General features: G+C 42.0%; 1 protein-coding gene across 2 annotated transcripts in view; it reads right to left on the reverse strand.

Annotated features, from left to right (window-relative positions):
* Positions 1-15,060, reverse strand: part of TTLL9 (tubulin tyrosine ligase like 9) — a 65,337-nt gene extending 50,277 nt beyond the window's left edge. For both annotated transcript variants that reach the window (XM_033433454.2, XM_049698820.1), the window contains exons 1-2: positions 14,921-15,060; positions 5,198-5,241 (exon numbers count right to left, since the gene is read on the reverse strand). The gene's annotated coding sequence lies outside the window, so the exon portion shown is untranslated. The remainder of the gene's footprint in view (positions 1-5,197; positions 5,242-14,920) is intronic.
* Between the last annotated feature and the right edge of the window lie 69 nt (positions 15,061-15,129).

A 15,129-nucleotide genomic window follows, 5' to 3' on the forward strand; every position in this document is an offset into this window, starting at 1 on the left:
TGATCAAGAGGAAAAACTCTATATTTTGTTATAGAGTTCTGTTATATATACATAACTCATAAATGACCCAATTATTGGAATTATTAAAGACTTTAAACAGATATTATAAATGTGTTAAAGAATTTACATGCAAAGTGAGAGAGTGGCATGGACATATATACACTACCAAACGCAAAATAGGTAGCTAGTGGGAAGCAGCTGCATAGCACAGGGAGATCAGCTCCGTGCTTTGTGACCACCTAGAGAGGGGTGGGATAGGGAGGGTGGGAGGCAGACGCAAGAGGGAGGGGATATGGGGATATATGTATATGTATAACTGATTCACTTTGTTATAAAGCAGAAACTAACACACCATTGTAAAGCAATTATACTCCAATAAAGATGAAAAAAAAGAATTTACATGAAAAGGTGGATATAATGAGTAAATATATTTAATTATTTAAATATATTTAATTACATTTAATCAGTATAATGAGTTATTGCAGAAAAGACACTGAAAGTCTAAAAAAGAACCAAAATGGAAAAATGTAGAACTGAAAATTATAGTATCTGAAATTAAAAATTCATAGGATGAGCTCAACAGGGGATTGGACATTGTAGAAATAAGGACAGTAACGTTAGTCAAAGGGTACAAATTTCCAGTTATAAGAGGAATGAGTTTTGAGGATCTAATGTACAGCAGGGTGACTATACTGTATGATAGACTTGAAAGTTGCTCAGAGTAGATCTTAAGTGTTCTTAAGTAGACCTTAAGTGTTCTCAAGTAGATCTTAAGTGTTCTCACCACAACAACAACAAAATGGTAGTTATGTGAGGTGAAGGATGTGTTAACTAACCTTATTGTGGTAAACATTTTACAATATATATATGTGTATCATATCATCACATTGTCCACCTTAAATCATACAATGTTTTATGCCAATTATATCTCAATAAAGCTGGAAAAAAATTTAAGATAATAAATTTGAAGACAGGTCAATAAAAATTATTCAATCTGAATTAGAGAAAGAAAAAATTTAGAAGAACAGAATCTCAGTGCCTTATGGGATAATATCAAGCAACCTAACATACATGTAACTGGAATCCCAGAAGGAGATGGGAGCAAATAGGACGGAAAATATTTTTCAAAAAAATGGTGGCTGAAAAATTTCCAAATTTGACTAAATTATCAAGTCACAGATCCAAGAAGCTCAATTAACTCCAAGCAGAATAAATACAAAACACACACACACACACACACACACACACACACACACAAAGGCGAACAAACTATAGTCAAATTTCTGAAAACCAGAGGAGTCTTAAAAACAGACAAGGGAAAAAGACACATACAGGTGTGTGCGTGTATGTGTATGTGTAACTGCCGGGGCGGTGGTGGGGAGACAGTGTAAAGGACAGCTGACTTCTCATCAGAGACAATGCAAGCCTAACGACAAAGGGACATCATCTTTTAAGAATTTTAAAGGAAAGTTCTTCAGGTAGAAGGAAACTTATACCAGATGGAGATTCAGACCCATAAGAAGGGATAAAGAGTGGAGTAACTTTGAAATACTTTCTTCCATATCTTAATTAAAAATAACAAACAGTTAACTATGTAAAGTGAATATAATGAGAATGTATTGTAGGGCTGGGACTTCCCTGGCAGTCCAGTGGTTAAGACTCCACGCTTCCACTGCAGGGGGTGAGGGTTCGATCACTGGTCAGGGAGTTAAGATCCCATGTGCCAGGTGGTGTGGCCAAAAAGTAAAAAAAACAAAAACAACAACAACAAAAAACTACATTGTAAAAAAAAAAAGAATGTATTGTAGGGTTTATAATATATTTACAAGTAAAATATATGACAAAAATAGCAGCACGAAAGATGGGAGGGGAGTAAACAGAGCATGCTGTTCTAGGGCTCTTATGTTGTACACGAAGTGGTATAATATTGAGTCAAGGTAGATAGTGATAAGTTAAGGATGCATATTGTAATTCCCTAGAGCAGTGGTTCTTTTTTTTTTTTTTAATAAATTTATTTATTTATTTTTTGGCTGCATTGGGTCTTCGTTGCTTTCTCTAGTTGTGGCAAGCCGGGGCTACTCTTCGATGGCATGTGCGGGCTTCTCTTGTTGTGGAGCACCTGCTCTAGGCATGGGCTTCAGTAGTTGTGGCACGTGGGCTCAGTAGTTGTGGCTCACGGGGTTTAGAGCGCAGGCTCAGTAGTTGTGGCACTCGGGCTTAGTTGCTCCGAAGCACGTGGGATCTTCCTGTACCAGAGATGGAAACCGTGTCCCCTGCATTGGCAGGCAGATTTTTAACCACTGCACCACCAGGGAAGTCCCAAAGCAGTGGTTCTTGATGTGTGGTCCAAGTACTCCTCAAGGTCCCCAACTCTCAGGGGTACACAAAGTCCTCCCCTTTCAACAACATATCTTTGTGAGGCTAGATTTTCTTCCTACTCTTCAGGCAAAACAACGTATCACAACAGATTGAATACAGAAAATTTGAGAAGCTGAATGTTTTCTATTAAGCCAGACATTGAAGAGCCTCACAAAAACCAGCCTCACAACCACCACTCATCTCAGTAAATTTGGGGGAGGGAGAAAATAGTTATAGTTCATAAAAATATGTTATTTATGCTTCCATGTAATGAGTATGTGATTGCTTTTTAAATGAATTAATAAATATTTTTTAAATTTATCATTTAAAATTTCTAATGTGGTAAATATTGATAAGTATAAGCTGCATAAACAAAAGTTATTACAGTCCACAATGATTTTTAAGTTGTAAAGGGATCCTGAGGTCAAATTTTGAAAACTACTGTTCTAAAGTAGTGAAATATTTAAAGCTAATCCAAAACAATAAAGAAATACAAGTTCAAATCCATCAGATTGGAGAAAATATTAAAAATCAGGCAAATACCAAGTGTTTGCGAGAATGTGGAGAAATGATAGTGATGCTGATGGGAGTGTAAATTGGATAAACTTTTGGAGAGAAAGTTGGCATATTAAAACCATCAATTACTATTTCATACACATTAGACTGGCAAAAATCTAAAAGTCCAAGTTTTAGCAACAATGTGCTAAAATGGAAACTCCTCCTCCGCCAGTAGAAGGCACTTTGAAGAACCACATGGCAGTAGTTAGTAAGTTGAATGTGCATATACTCTACACCCAGCAATTCTATCCTAGATCTACACCCTAGGTAGATACCCTACATACGTACTTGGCAATATACATACAAGGATGTTCATCTGTAACTGTTAATATTTTTATGGAAGTAATCTGCAGCACACACTGTTGGTGGTCCATCCTTATCCTTTGGGCATTTGCCATTCCTGTGCATGCAAATCACAGGGCTTTCCTCTGCCAGCACCTGCAGTTCTTTACCTGAAGTCTTCTTCTAGCCCTTGGTGTGCTCAGCCAGTGCTTGGAGTAGATCTGAAGTACCAGGGAGTTAACTGCCCTCCCCCCAACAGCATAAAACCAATGATGACTGAAGTTTATGGATAAATCCTCCAGCTCTTTCATCACTCAGTTGGGGTAAGTCTACGGTGTGTTCTACATTATCTCATAGGAATCCCCGGTGGGATGGAGCCCCACTTGCCCACAGCAATAACCTGTCAATAATGCACTTTTTATTGGTTTCTTTCCCTTAGCTGTCTCACTTCCCCACTTCCCTGCCGATGCTTACTGGAATCACCTTCCAGATAAACGATCTGCTCTCACATCCTTATCTCAGGGTCTGCTTCTGGAGGAAACCAATATAAGACACAACCTAAGTGCCTTTCAGAAGGCAGATAGATAAATAACTTGTGGTATATAATGGAACTCATACAGTAGTTAAAATGTATCCAGAGCTACATGCACCAACATGGATAAATACTGAAAGTATAATTTTGTGAGACAAAAGCAGGGTGCAAATATAACAGTATAATGCCACTTATGTAACTTTTATTCCTAGCCACTCGGGCAGCTAGGGGTGTCCATGTGACACAATTTGGGTCAATAAGATAAAAGCATAAAACCGCTAAGGAGGGTAGGTTCCTGGGTAGTGTTTATTCTTTTGATTTGAGAGAGAGATGGCTTGAGTCTGCCCTCCCCCCTGATTCCCATCTTGATCATGACATGAAGGCTGAAGATGTAGCAGCCACTTGGTGTCTATCAGGAAAATGTGAAGGCAATCACAGAGACACTAGCTCTGACGTTGTTGAACCACTGCACCAGCCCCACGGAAGCTTTGTTACATGAGGAAAAGAAATACAATTTTTTAAAGGTACTATTAGTTGAGTTTCCTGTTACTTGTAGCTAAATGCATTTCTAATCAATATCTGCCTTGATAAAACAGATGGATGGGTCCTGTTAACTGAAGTGCTCTTTGTTTTGTTGAGGTGGGAGTGGGTGTGTAAGTTTAGGGCCAGGAGCTGGAACACAGTGGAACACTGTGCATGCAAGAGTGAAAGGTTTGAAATTGGTGGAAAGGAGTCAGTACAGAGACAAAGAAGGCAGAGAAGATGGGTGCTGCATGAGAGAAAGGTCAGAGGCCATGCATGCCTGCCCCAGAGGTGGTGTAGCCAGGAAGGGCATTAGAAAGAACAGAAATATATAATGAAATAGGGAATAGAAAATTGTAAAGTATTTGCCATGGTGTGTGCAATGTAAACTACCTCCCCTAATTCCCACAAAAATCTTCAGTAAAGTCTGCATTGCTCACTCCTGCTTTGTGCAAGTGGATTATTTTTAAGAAATCCGAAGAGGTGCTGAGTTCTATAACCAGGTTATTGGTGCAGAGCGATGCAGAAGTTCAGAGTGCAGTTGACATTTGCATTATCAAGTCAACTTCACGTGGTTGTTGAAGGAGGCAAGGAAACACAGTTAGACACAACATGGGCCATGGAGTCCAACAAGCTCTGCCACTAACAGATGCTATGGTCTTGAGCAAGTAACTTAGCCTCCCTGAGCTTCAGTTTCCCCATCGGTAAAGTGGACATAAGAGTAGTATTTATTTCAAAGAATTGTGGTAAGGATTCAATGAGATATACAAGTAAAGTAACAAGCCCAGGGCCTGGCACATGGTAAGTGCTCACTGATTGTTTATTATCATTATCATTATTTAAATAAAGAAGTGGGGAGGGAGGGATGGACAAAGGGAAGGAAGGAAGGCAGCAAGCAAGCAGGAGGTTAGTTCTGGGTTTATTGGATTGGGTGGGACCACTCACCGCTCTCTTCCCTTTGGCAGTCCATGCCCCTTGTAATTTTGATTCTGCAATGAGAAAAGGAAAGTGATGTAATTTTATGCATATCTACCTGCTTCCCAAATCAACTTACTGTAGATATTAAAATGTTCAAACTATCAGACTCAACACTGCCCAGATGCTATGACATGAAGATTCAGCCTGGCCAATTTCTTATTAGTCAACATGTGCCTAGTAACTTGGTCCTTGAAATGAACCTCCAAGAATCCAAGGGTCCACCTCACTGTAGGCTTACTCCACAGGCATGACCAGTATAGTGAACATCCGGTTTTCAATGCTCTAAAAGTCCAACCATTAACCCCAGTTTGAGGGCTGAACTCAGCAGGCTCTGTGAGAAGGATGTGGACCTACTCTAACCTTGAATGTTTGATTAGACCCATGATCCAGGAGGAGCTGGGTCAAAGACTCAGAGCAATGTTAATTCCTTCTACCCAAAATGGACCTTCCAAATCCTCAAAGGGTTGTAGGTATTATTCTCCTCCAACTATGTCCAAAACAGTTTCGCCCTCAGTCCTGATAAGACTAATCCCTAAGGCAGATATGAAAAAAGAACTAGAAATTGGTCTGATGCAGGATGACCTTTGCACCTTGGACAGACGTGCCATCTGTATTAGTTTTCTACTGCTGCACTGCATAACAAATTACCACAAACTTAGTGGCTTAAAACAGTGCAAATCTATATCTCACAGTTTCCTTGGACCAGGAATCTGGGCACATCTTAGCTGGATCCTCTGCTCAGGTCTTGCAAGGCTACAATCAAGGTGATGGCTGGAGTTGTGTTTCTCCTCTGGGGCTTGGGGTTCTCTTCCAAGATCATCCAGATTGTTGGCAGAATTGTTACTTGGGGTTGTAGGACTGAGGTCCCTGTTTACGTGCTAGTCATTGGCTGGGACTGCTCTCAGCTCCTAGAGGCCACTTGCAGTTCCTTTTGAAGTGGCTCCCATAGGCAGTTCACAACATAGATGTTGCTTTTCTTCCAGGCCAACAGGAGCATGCCCTTCTGATTTCCAACCCTCCCCCCACTCCAAGTCAGCTATGGCAGAGTCTTATATAATGTATTGTAATCATGGTAATAACAATCCCATCAAATTCAGAGGCTCCATTGACACTCAAGGGAGGGCATTATACAAGGTGTGTACACTGAGGATGGGAATCTTGGGGGCCACCTTAGAATTCTGCCTACCACACAATCCTACCCCTCAAAAAGCCAGTGGAAGGGGATAGAGCCCCTCTAATTCCTCCAGAACTAGTCAAGTATCCTAATCTTTTTTCATAATATCTTTTCTATTCTCATATGTTTATGTATGTTTATTCAGTTGCTCCAGAGTCTTTGCTTGAAAAACCTTCCCTTTCCTCACTGAATTGCCTTGCCTCTTCTGTCAAAATTCAACTGACTATGTATATGTAGGTCTATCTCTAGACTTTATTTTGTTCTGTTGACTTATTTGTCTACCCTTATGTCACTACCACACTGTCTTAATTACCATAGCTTCGTAGTAAATCTTTGAAATCAGGGAGCATAAGTCAAACTTATTTTTTTTCAAGATCGTCTTCGCAATTTGAGGTCCTTTGGACTTCAGTATAAATGTTAGGAGCAGACTTCCCTGGCGGTGCAGTGGTAAAGAATCTGCCTGCCAATGCAGGGGACATGGGTTCAAGCCCTGGTCCAGGATGATCCCACATGCCGCGGAGCGGCTGGGCCCAAGTGCCACAACTACTGAAGCCCGTGCGCCTAGAGCCCATGCTCTGCAACAAGAGAAGCCACCGCAATGAGAAGCCCTCGCACCACAATGAAGAGTAGCCCCCGCTCGCTACAAACTAGAGAAAGTCCCCGTGCAGCAATGAAGACCCAACACAGCCCAAAATTAATTAATTAAAAAAATGTTAGGATCAGTTTGCTATTCTATCAAAAAAAGTATGTTGGGTTTTTTTATTGGGATTGTATTGAATGTACAGATCATTGGGAAGAAGTGACACCATAAACTATTGAGTTCATCATTCCATGAGTATGGTCTATCTCTATTAATTTAAGTCTTCAATTTCTTTCCACAATGTCTTCTAGTTTTCAGTATAGAAGTCTTGAACGTTTTTAATTAGATTTATTCATAGGTATTTGATTTTGTGATGCTATTGTAAATTTTTAATTTTCCAATTATTTGATAATAGTATATTGTGGTAAACAAAATAATGCTCCCTCAAAATGTGTCCATGTCCTCGGGCTTCCCTGGTGGCACAGTGGTTAAGAATTCGCCTGCCAATGCAGGGGACACAGGTTCAAGCCCTGGTCCGGGAAGATCCCACGTGCCGCAGAGCAGAGCAACTAAGCCCATGCGCCACTACTACTGAAGCCGACACGCCTAGAGCCCATGCTCTGCAACAAGAAAAGCCACGGCAATGAGAAACACGCACACCGCAACGAAGAGTAGACCCCGCTTGCAAAAGCTCGCGCACAGCAACGAAGATCCAGCGCAGCCAAGAATAAATAAATAAATTAATTTAATTAAAAAAACAATTTAAAAAAATGTGTCCATGTTCTAATCCCTAGAACCTGTGAATGTGTTACATTACATGGCAAAGGGAAATTAAGGTTGTAGATGGAATTAAGGTTTGGAATCAACTGACTTTAAAACAAAGAGATTATCCTGAAGTACACAGGTGGGCCCAATGTAATCACTCATTTTAATGCTCTGGGAGGGAAATAAAGAAATTTATTTCTTTAGGTACCATTCATCAGAGGTGCCACACGGGGTAAGAAGCAGGTTGGGATGGGAGAGCTGGATTCTAGAGTAATTCATTCCTCTCTCTGGGTCTATTCCTCTCTCTGGGTCTCATCTTTCCCACTTATGAAATGGGGGAGTTGGCCTGTGCACTCCTAGAGGGCAGGGGCTTGTCAGATTCACCTCTGTGCCCCCATTGGCCAGCACTGGGGTCGCCTGGGAAAAAAACACATTAGCGTTTTGGGGGTGGATGGATGGAGGGATGGATGGATTATAGATGGATGAGCGAGTCGCAAGACGGCACGGGGTGAAAAGATCTCTAAGAGCTTTTCCAGGTCAGGAAATCCGAAATTCTGAGCTTCCCCGGGGGTCACAGAAATCGCTGAGTACAGTTTAGAATCCTAGAGTTTCATAAATTTCCCGCCAGCAAACTGGGTTTCTTGGACTCTCGCAGGAACTCCGGCGTTGCGCGGCATGCCGGGACTTGTAGTTTTTTCTCTGAACTCATCATTTTCTTCCCATTCTAACCGGAATTCCTTCACGAGGACCCCACAACTTCTGAATCCCTCCGCGATTTCCCTCCCTCTCTGGGACGATGGAACATCTGGATCGAGGGGCACCCCTACCTTCTGTCGCGACATGATACGATTCCCCAGGGCCCGACCCAAACCGTCACTGCGTCCCGCTCGAGCGTTTGCGTCCCGTTGCCAAGGCGACGGAGGGAAGGCTCTGCCGCTCTGATTGGATGAGGCAAGGACACGCCGTTTGGCGCAGCTCGCAGTCTCGAGCTGATTGAAGCCCTTGCGTGTCGTTGCGGCCCGGACCCCTCTACTCCCCTCTACTTTCTCTCCCAGCCCCACGCCTCCGCGACCCTGGGGCACACCGGGCCAGAGACCGGCTGCCAGCCGCGGGCACTCACTGCCTAGCGTCTCCTCCGGCTGCACTTCGGTTGAACTAAATAGCGCTGCGTCTGAAAAGTTGTCAGTTTTTGGTCAATGCGATGGTTCTAAGTTTCCTTACTCGGTCCCTCACTGAGTCACCTGGTCAGTTGGTCACCTGGCCAATCGGTCACTTCTGATCTCTCCCAGTCACTCTAATTCTTAGGCACCAACTATGCTAGGACTCGCCTCAATGCCTGCAGTAGCCTCCTGTCTAGTTGTGCCTACTTTGCCCTATCCATTCCAATTCATTCTCTGCACTGCAGGCAAAGAGCCCTTTAAAACACAAATCTGATCTTGTCTCTCCCCTTCGTATAACCTGAAGTGGCAATTTATTCGTCGTTGCACCCTGTATTGGCTCCCTGTCCTTCCACTGCCCTGGAATCTCTATACCTATATCTATATAGCTGACTAGAAACTATTTTAAAAATTTTGTTGTTGTTGTTTTATACCAACAAAACGTAAGTTATGTAGGAATGTATCTAACAAAATATATGCAAGGCATTCATTAAACAACAAATTATTATTAAGCATCTACTCTATGTCTTGCCCCATTCTTGACTCTGAGGATACAGCAGTGAACAAAACTGCTAACTAATAAGGATTGTGGAGTTAATATTCTCATAGAGAAAATTACAAAACATTATTGAAGGACATTAAAGAAGGCCTGAGTAAGTGGAGGGATATACCATGTACGTGGATGGGAAGACTCAATATCATAAAGACATGTATTTTCCCAAACCCAATCAGGATTTTTGAGAGCCCTTATCAAACCAAAACAACAAAGTGTATTTGTTGGGGAAAGGAGATATTTCTCTGCCTATTAAGTCACATTATGGTGCAGGGAGAGGCAAATATTAATGGAATACAATGGAGATCCTAGAAACAGACACAGGTGTGTGTGTGTGTGAACTTGACATACCATACATAGAGGTGGCATCATAAATCAGAAGGGAAAGGATGGAGAACTCAGTAAATGGCACTGAGAAACTGGCATTCCATAGGAATAAAAAATAAGATACCTAATTCAAATGGATTAAAGAATAAATATGGCAAACAAATATTTCGGACTACAGCTGACCCTTGAACAATGCGGAAGTTAGGGGTTTCAACCCCAAGAAGTTGAAAAACCACCTATAGCTTTACAGCTGACCTTCCCTATAGACAGTTCCGCATCCTTGGATTCAACCAACCTCCGATTGTATAGTACTGTAGTACATATTTATTGAAAAAATCTGCATATACGTGGACCTGCTTAGTTCAAAATCACGTTGTTCAAGGGTCAACTGTATATACATACATACATATATATATAATTTTATGACTTCATGGTGAAGAAGGATTTCTTAATAAAGCATAACTCATAAGGGAAAAGTTGATCTGTGACTCTCTCAGAATTTAAACTGCCATGTAACGGAAGACATTGCAAATTGGATTAAAAGACAAGCAATAGACTAGGAGTAAAAATCTGCAACCTATATAACAAAGGGCAAGCATTCAAAGAACTCCTGAAAACCATTAAGAAAGACTCTCCCCCACAATCTGCAAAAGAAAAGTGAACAAAATATATAAATAGGGAACTTTCAGCGGAAAAAAACTTGAATTGCCAATAGGCAACTGAGATACATAAATCAAAATAATTATAAGAGATGATTTTAAATACATCAACTAGACAAAATTAAAACACATATGCATGCCAAGTGTCTGTGAGCATGTTGGGGAACAGGAATCTTTATATGATTACATTCACACTTTGGAAGGCAATTTGGCAATATCTCATAAAGTTGAAAAGGCACACACCTTACAACTCGTCGATTCAACTGCTGGATATACAGCCCATAGGCTCTCTGAATACAGCTGCACAACCCATGGACTACCTTTTGTTTTACAGCTAATGTGCAAGATGACAACCTTCCCTAAAGAAATTCGAACACGTGTGCATAGGTTGTATGTATAAGGATGTTCTTTGCATATAATATAAAGCATTCTTTATATTAGTGGAAAATATTAGAAATGATTTAAATGTCCATTGGTAGGGTGATGGATGAATAAAAGGGGATATACCCTAATAAAAAAATACTATACAGTGATTAGAATGAATGATCCAGCTCTATATCAACATGGAGATATCCCCCAAACCTATTGTTGGATCAATAAAAGAAAGTTGTAGAATGATAAATATTTTTAAAGGTTACATTTGTGTTAATTATAAACACACATACAAAAGCACATTCTATATATTTATGGGCATATAGGTATTACAAGTTTAAAAACACAGACTGGAAAGATGCACACCCAATTCATGATAGCGTTGCCTGTGGGGAGAGAATTAAGGAGGAAGAGAGAGGAGAGGAAACTTCAACTATGTCAAGTTTATTTGAAATGGTTTTTTTTAAAGAACCCAGTTGAAGCAAATAGGTCAAAATATTCTTATCTGGATTTGTTTTTCTTTTTTTTCTAAATGAAAAACAAGCCATAGTAATAAAAGAAAATCAGTACTATGATAGAGGAAGTTTAGGATGTTTGGGGAATGCATAACAGTGAGGTCTAACCAATCTAATTGGGGTCAGCAGAGACTTCCAGGAGGAAATGGGAGTTCATCTGGTAAAGGGGATGGGAAGGGCATTCCAGGCAGAGGGAACAGCATGTACAAAATTGGAAGACAGAGTGAAGAATGTTTGAGGAAGTGAATGAAGATCAGTGACCAGGAAAGAGTGAAGAGAGGAAAGATGAGACGGCCAAACCTGTATGTTTTTGTTTGTTTCCTTTTTTACAGATGCAGAAATAGAGTCCTAGTGAGGGGAGTAGAACCCAGGCCTCCTAACTCCCTGTCAATTGCTCTGTGATAATAATAATGACAACAACAATAATGATGATGATGATAATGATGATGTGCTGTGTGCAGTCTCTCTAGTAGGTACTTTAAATATGTCCTTGCATTTAATCTCACTACAGACCTAGAGGGTTTTTTTTCCTCCCCATTTTACAGATGGTAAAACTGAGGCCCATAGAAGTTAAGAAATTTGCTCAGAGTCACAGTGGCAGAAGCCCAATCCCACAAGGCTTTGTGTGCCATACTTAGCAGGTTGGACTTTTCCCCAAGGGCACTGGTGAGTGTATTAGGTTCCTATTGCTGCTGTAATTACCGTAAACTGAATGACTTAAAACAGTACAAATGTATTAGCATATAGTTCCTGATGTCAGGAGTCTGAATCGGGTCTCACTAAGCTAAAATGAAAGTGTTGGCAGGGCTGAGTTCCTTCTGGAAGCTCTATGAGAGAGTCTGTTTCTTTGTTTTGCCTTCCTCATGGCCTCTTTCCATTCTCGAAGCCAGAAATCATAGCACTGTGACCTCTGCTGCTGTCATCACATCCCCTCTGACTCTTATACTCCTGCCTTCCTCTTTCACTTATAAGGATTCTTGTGATTACACTGGACCTTCCCAAACAATCCAGGATAATCTCCCCAGCTCACGGTCAGCTGATTAGCAACTTCAATTCCATCTGCGGCCTTAATTTCCTCTTGCCATGTAACATAACACGATCCCAATTTCCAAGGATTAGAGAATGGACATCTTCGGGGAGACCATTAATTTGCCTACCATGGTGAACCACTGAATGGTTTTAAGCAAGGAAACACAAGGTGAGAACTGCAGTTTAGCATCTTCATATTACTGGTTTTAAAAAACTGTCACTTCCCGTGACTCATTTAAGGCAAATTGGGCTTTGTAACAACTAACACTTTCAAAGCCTGAACAGTATATAGATATTAAATGTGTTAAATCTAATAACTACATTTTTTTCCAGGGTTTTTAACCTCATAGAGTTCTTTCCTACCTGTGCTTTGATTATTTCCCCAACAATCAAGTAGAGGTACAAAGGGTTATGTGGTAATTGCCCCCAGATGGATGAGGAAACAGACCCGGGGCATTCGGTCACCTGCCCAGGTTCATGGAGCTGCTAAGGCCAGGGTCATGATGAGGAACTGGTCTTCAGGCCGCCTTCTCGGCATTTCTTTATGCCATCCATAGGGTGGGGCCTTCTGGAAAACTCAGGTCAGACAGTACATCTTTTGCAATATTTCCTGTATAACCTGGGGCCCAATAATTATTTGTTGAATGGATTAATAACCCTGATTTTACTTCTGGGGCACAGATAGCGATTTTCAAGGCAGGAAAACTGGGAGTCATCCTAGAATTCCTTCCTTTTCCCCACATATAATCTATCTACATGTCGGTTATGCTGCCAAAATACTAATATATGCTGCATCTCTCCCCTTCTTTGCAGCCTCTCCACTCCCTCTTTGTCCCAGGGCACCGCATCTCTTGCCATCTCTCACCATCTCTCCTCAAAGCCTCCCTTCTTTGCCTCTCTAATCTATACTCCAGTTAGGGGCCAATGTGATCCATGTAAATCAGAAGACATGGCCACTCTGTTTAAATTTTCCTCCTGGCTTTCCATCATGCTGAGAAGGAAACTCTAAACCCCCAATCATGGCCATACGTGGTCCTTCATGCTTGGCCTCTTCTCCTCTTTAGCCTCAATCTTACCACCTTCCCTTGGCCTCCTCCCCTCCAGTCCTACTGGCTCTTCCCAAAGACCAAGCTTTCCCACCGCAGGGCCTTTGCTTGTGCTGTTCCTTCTGCTGGAAATCTCTCCACTCTTTAAACAGCTGTGTCCTTCTTACATGTCAGGTCTTATCCAAATGTCTCCTATTTACAGAAGTTCTTCCTGTCCTCCAGTTTGCTTCCTCCATAGAAAATTGTGACCGTTTGTAAATGCTTTGTCTATTTGTCTATTTTGTTTGCCTTCCCTCCTAGCCCTGAGGTCCAGTATGGAGCCACCAGCCACATATGGCGATTAAGCATTTGACATGTGGCTAAACTGAATTGAGATGTGCTCTAAGTATAAAATACACACTGGATTTTAAAGACTTAATACAATTAAAAGAATGTAAAATATGTCATTAATAATGTTTAAATATTGACTACACATTGAAATGATAATATTTTGGCTATACTGGGTCAGATAAAACCATTAGTAACAACCTGCTTCTTTCTACTTTTTTAATGTCGCTACTAGAGAATTTATGATTACCCATGTGGCTCACATTGTATTCCTACTGGGCAATGCTGGTCTAGACCGTTAGCCAACAAAGGTAGGAACCACTGCCACCTTATCTGTTAGGGACACCCCTAATGCCTACCATATAGTGGGTACTCAGTAAGTATTTGTTGAATAATTTGGTTTATATGAGAACCTTGGACACAGAGCTCAGACAGGCAGCCCCATGTACACTGTGAATTTGAGGAAGAAAGAAATACCAAAGAAACAGTTTTATTTTCCTGCAGTCACTGCATTTCAAACAGATTCCTCCAACCCTGTCCTTCTCTGTACCCACATTCCTCCCACAGTCACTTACCACTACAGATGGAGGGGGGCAGGTGACGGCTAGAGGAGTAAAGCTGGTTCAGCTGCTTCTATTTCAGTCCCACAGGAGGTGTGTGCTCTCAGTTATTTCACATTCTCCATCTTTGGTCCTAGTAGCAGCACACTGAGACATACCGTTTGGGTAGCTGGGAGCCCAAATGGATTTGCCCAAGGTCACTGAGCAGGTCAGAGGTGAATGAATAGGGCCTGGAACCCTGGTCTCCAGACTCACCTTCTGAGACTCTTGCCTCTAACTACTTCCTGTCGTAGTCTCCTTTCCTCCAAGGAACCCAGGTGACTGTAACCCTCACTCATCTCCCTCTCCTCACATGCACCTCTGATTTACTGGGGCCCCTAAGCAGAGTTATGCCTGGTCCCAGCAGAGCTGACCCAGATGGCACTATCCTCAGAGGCCAAAGTATATGGGAGGAAGAGATGGGAGGATGGCTGGATGAATGAACAGACAGACGGAACAGTGAATGGATGGAGTGGAGGATGGGAGGACAGACTGGCTGCAAGAGTTGGGGAGGAGGATGGTTGGCTGGTAAGATGCCTGCATGGGGGACGGAGCAGGGAGATGTACAAAGGGAAGGAATTACCCACTTTTCTCGTCTCAAACAGAATCTGAAGATCAAAGTCCAGCCCCCATCACGTTTCTGCTAGAAAACCGAGGCCGAAGGAGCTAGGCGTTTCGCCCCAGGGCCCGCAGGGAGGGCCGGGCAGAGCTGGAGCTGGGATCCGAGTCTCTGAGCCCGCGGCTGGGGGCTCTCTCCGCCCCCGACCCGCCCGCGCCTGACGGTGCCAGGGTGGGG

This window comes from Orcinus orca, chromosome 16, assembly GCF_937001465.1.
Source record: "Orcinus orca chromosome 16, mOrcOrc1.1, whole genome shotgun sequence".
Taxonomy (NCBI): Eukaryota; Metazoa; Chordata; class Mammalia; order Artiodactyla; family Delphinidae; genus Orcinus; species Orcinus orca.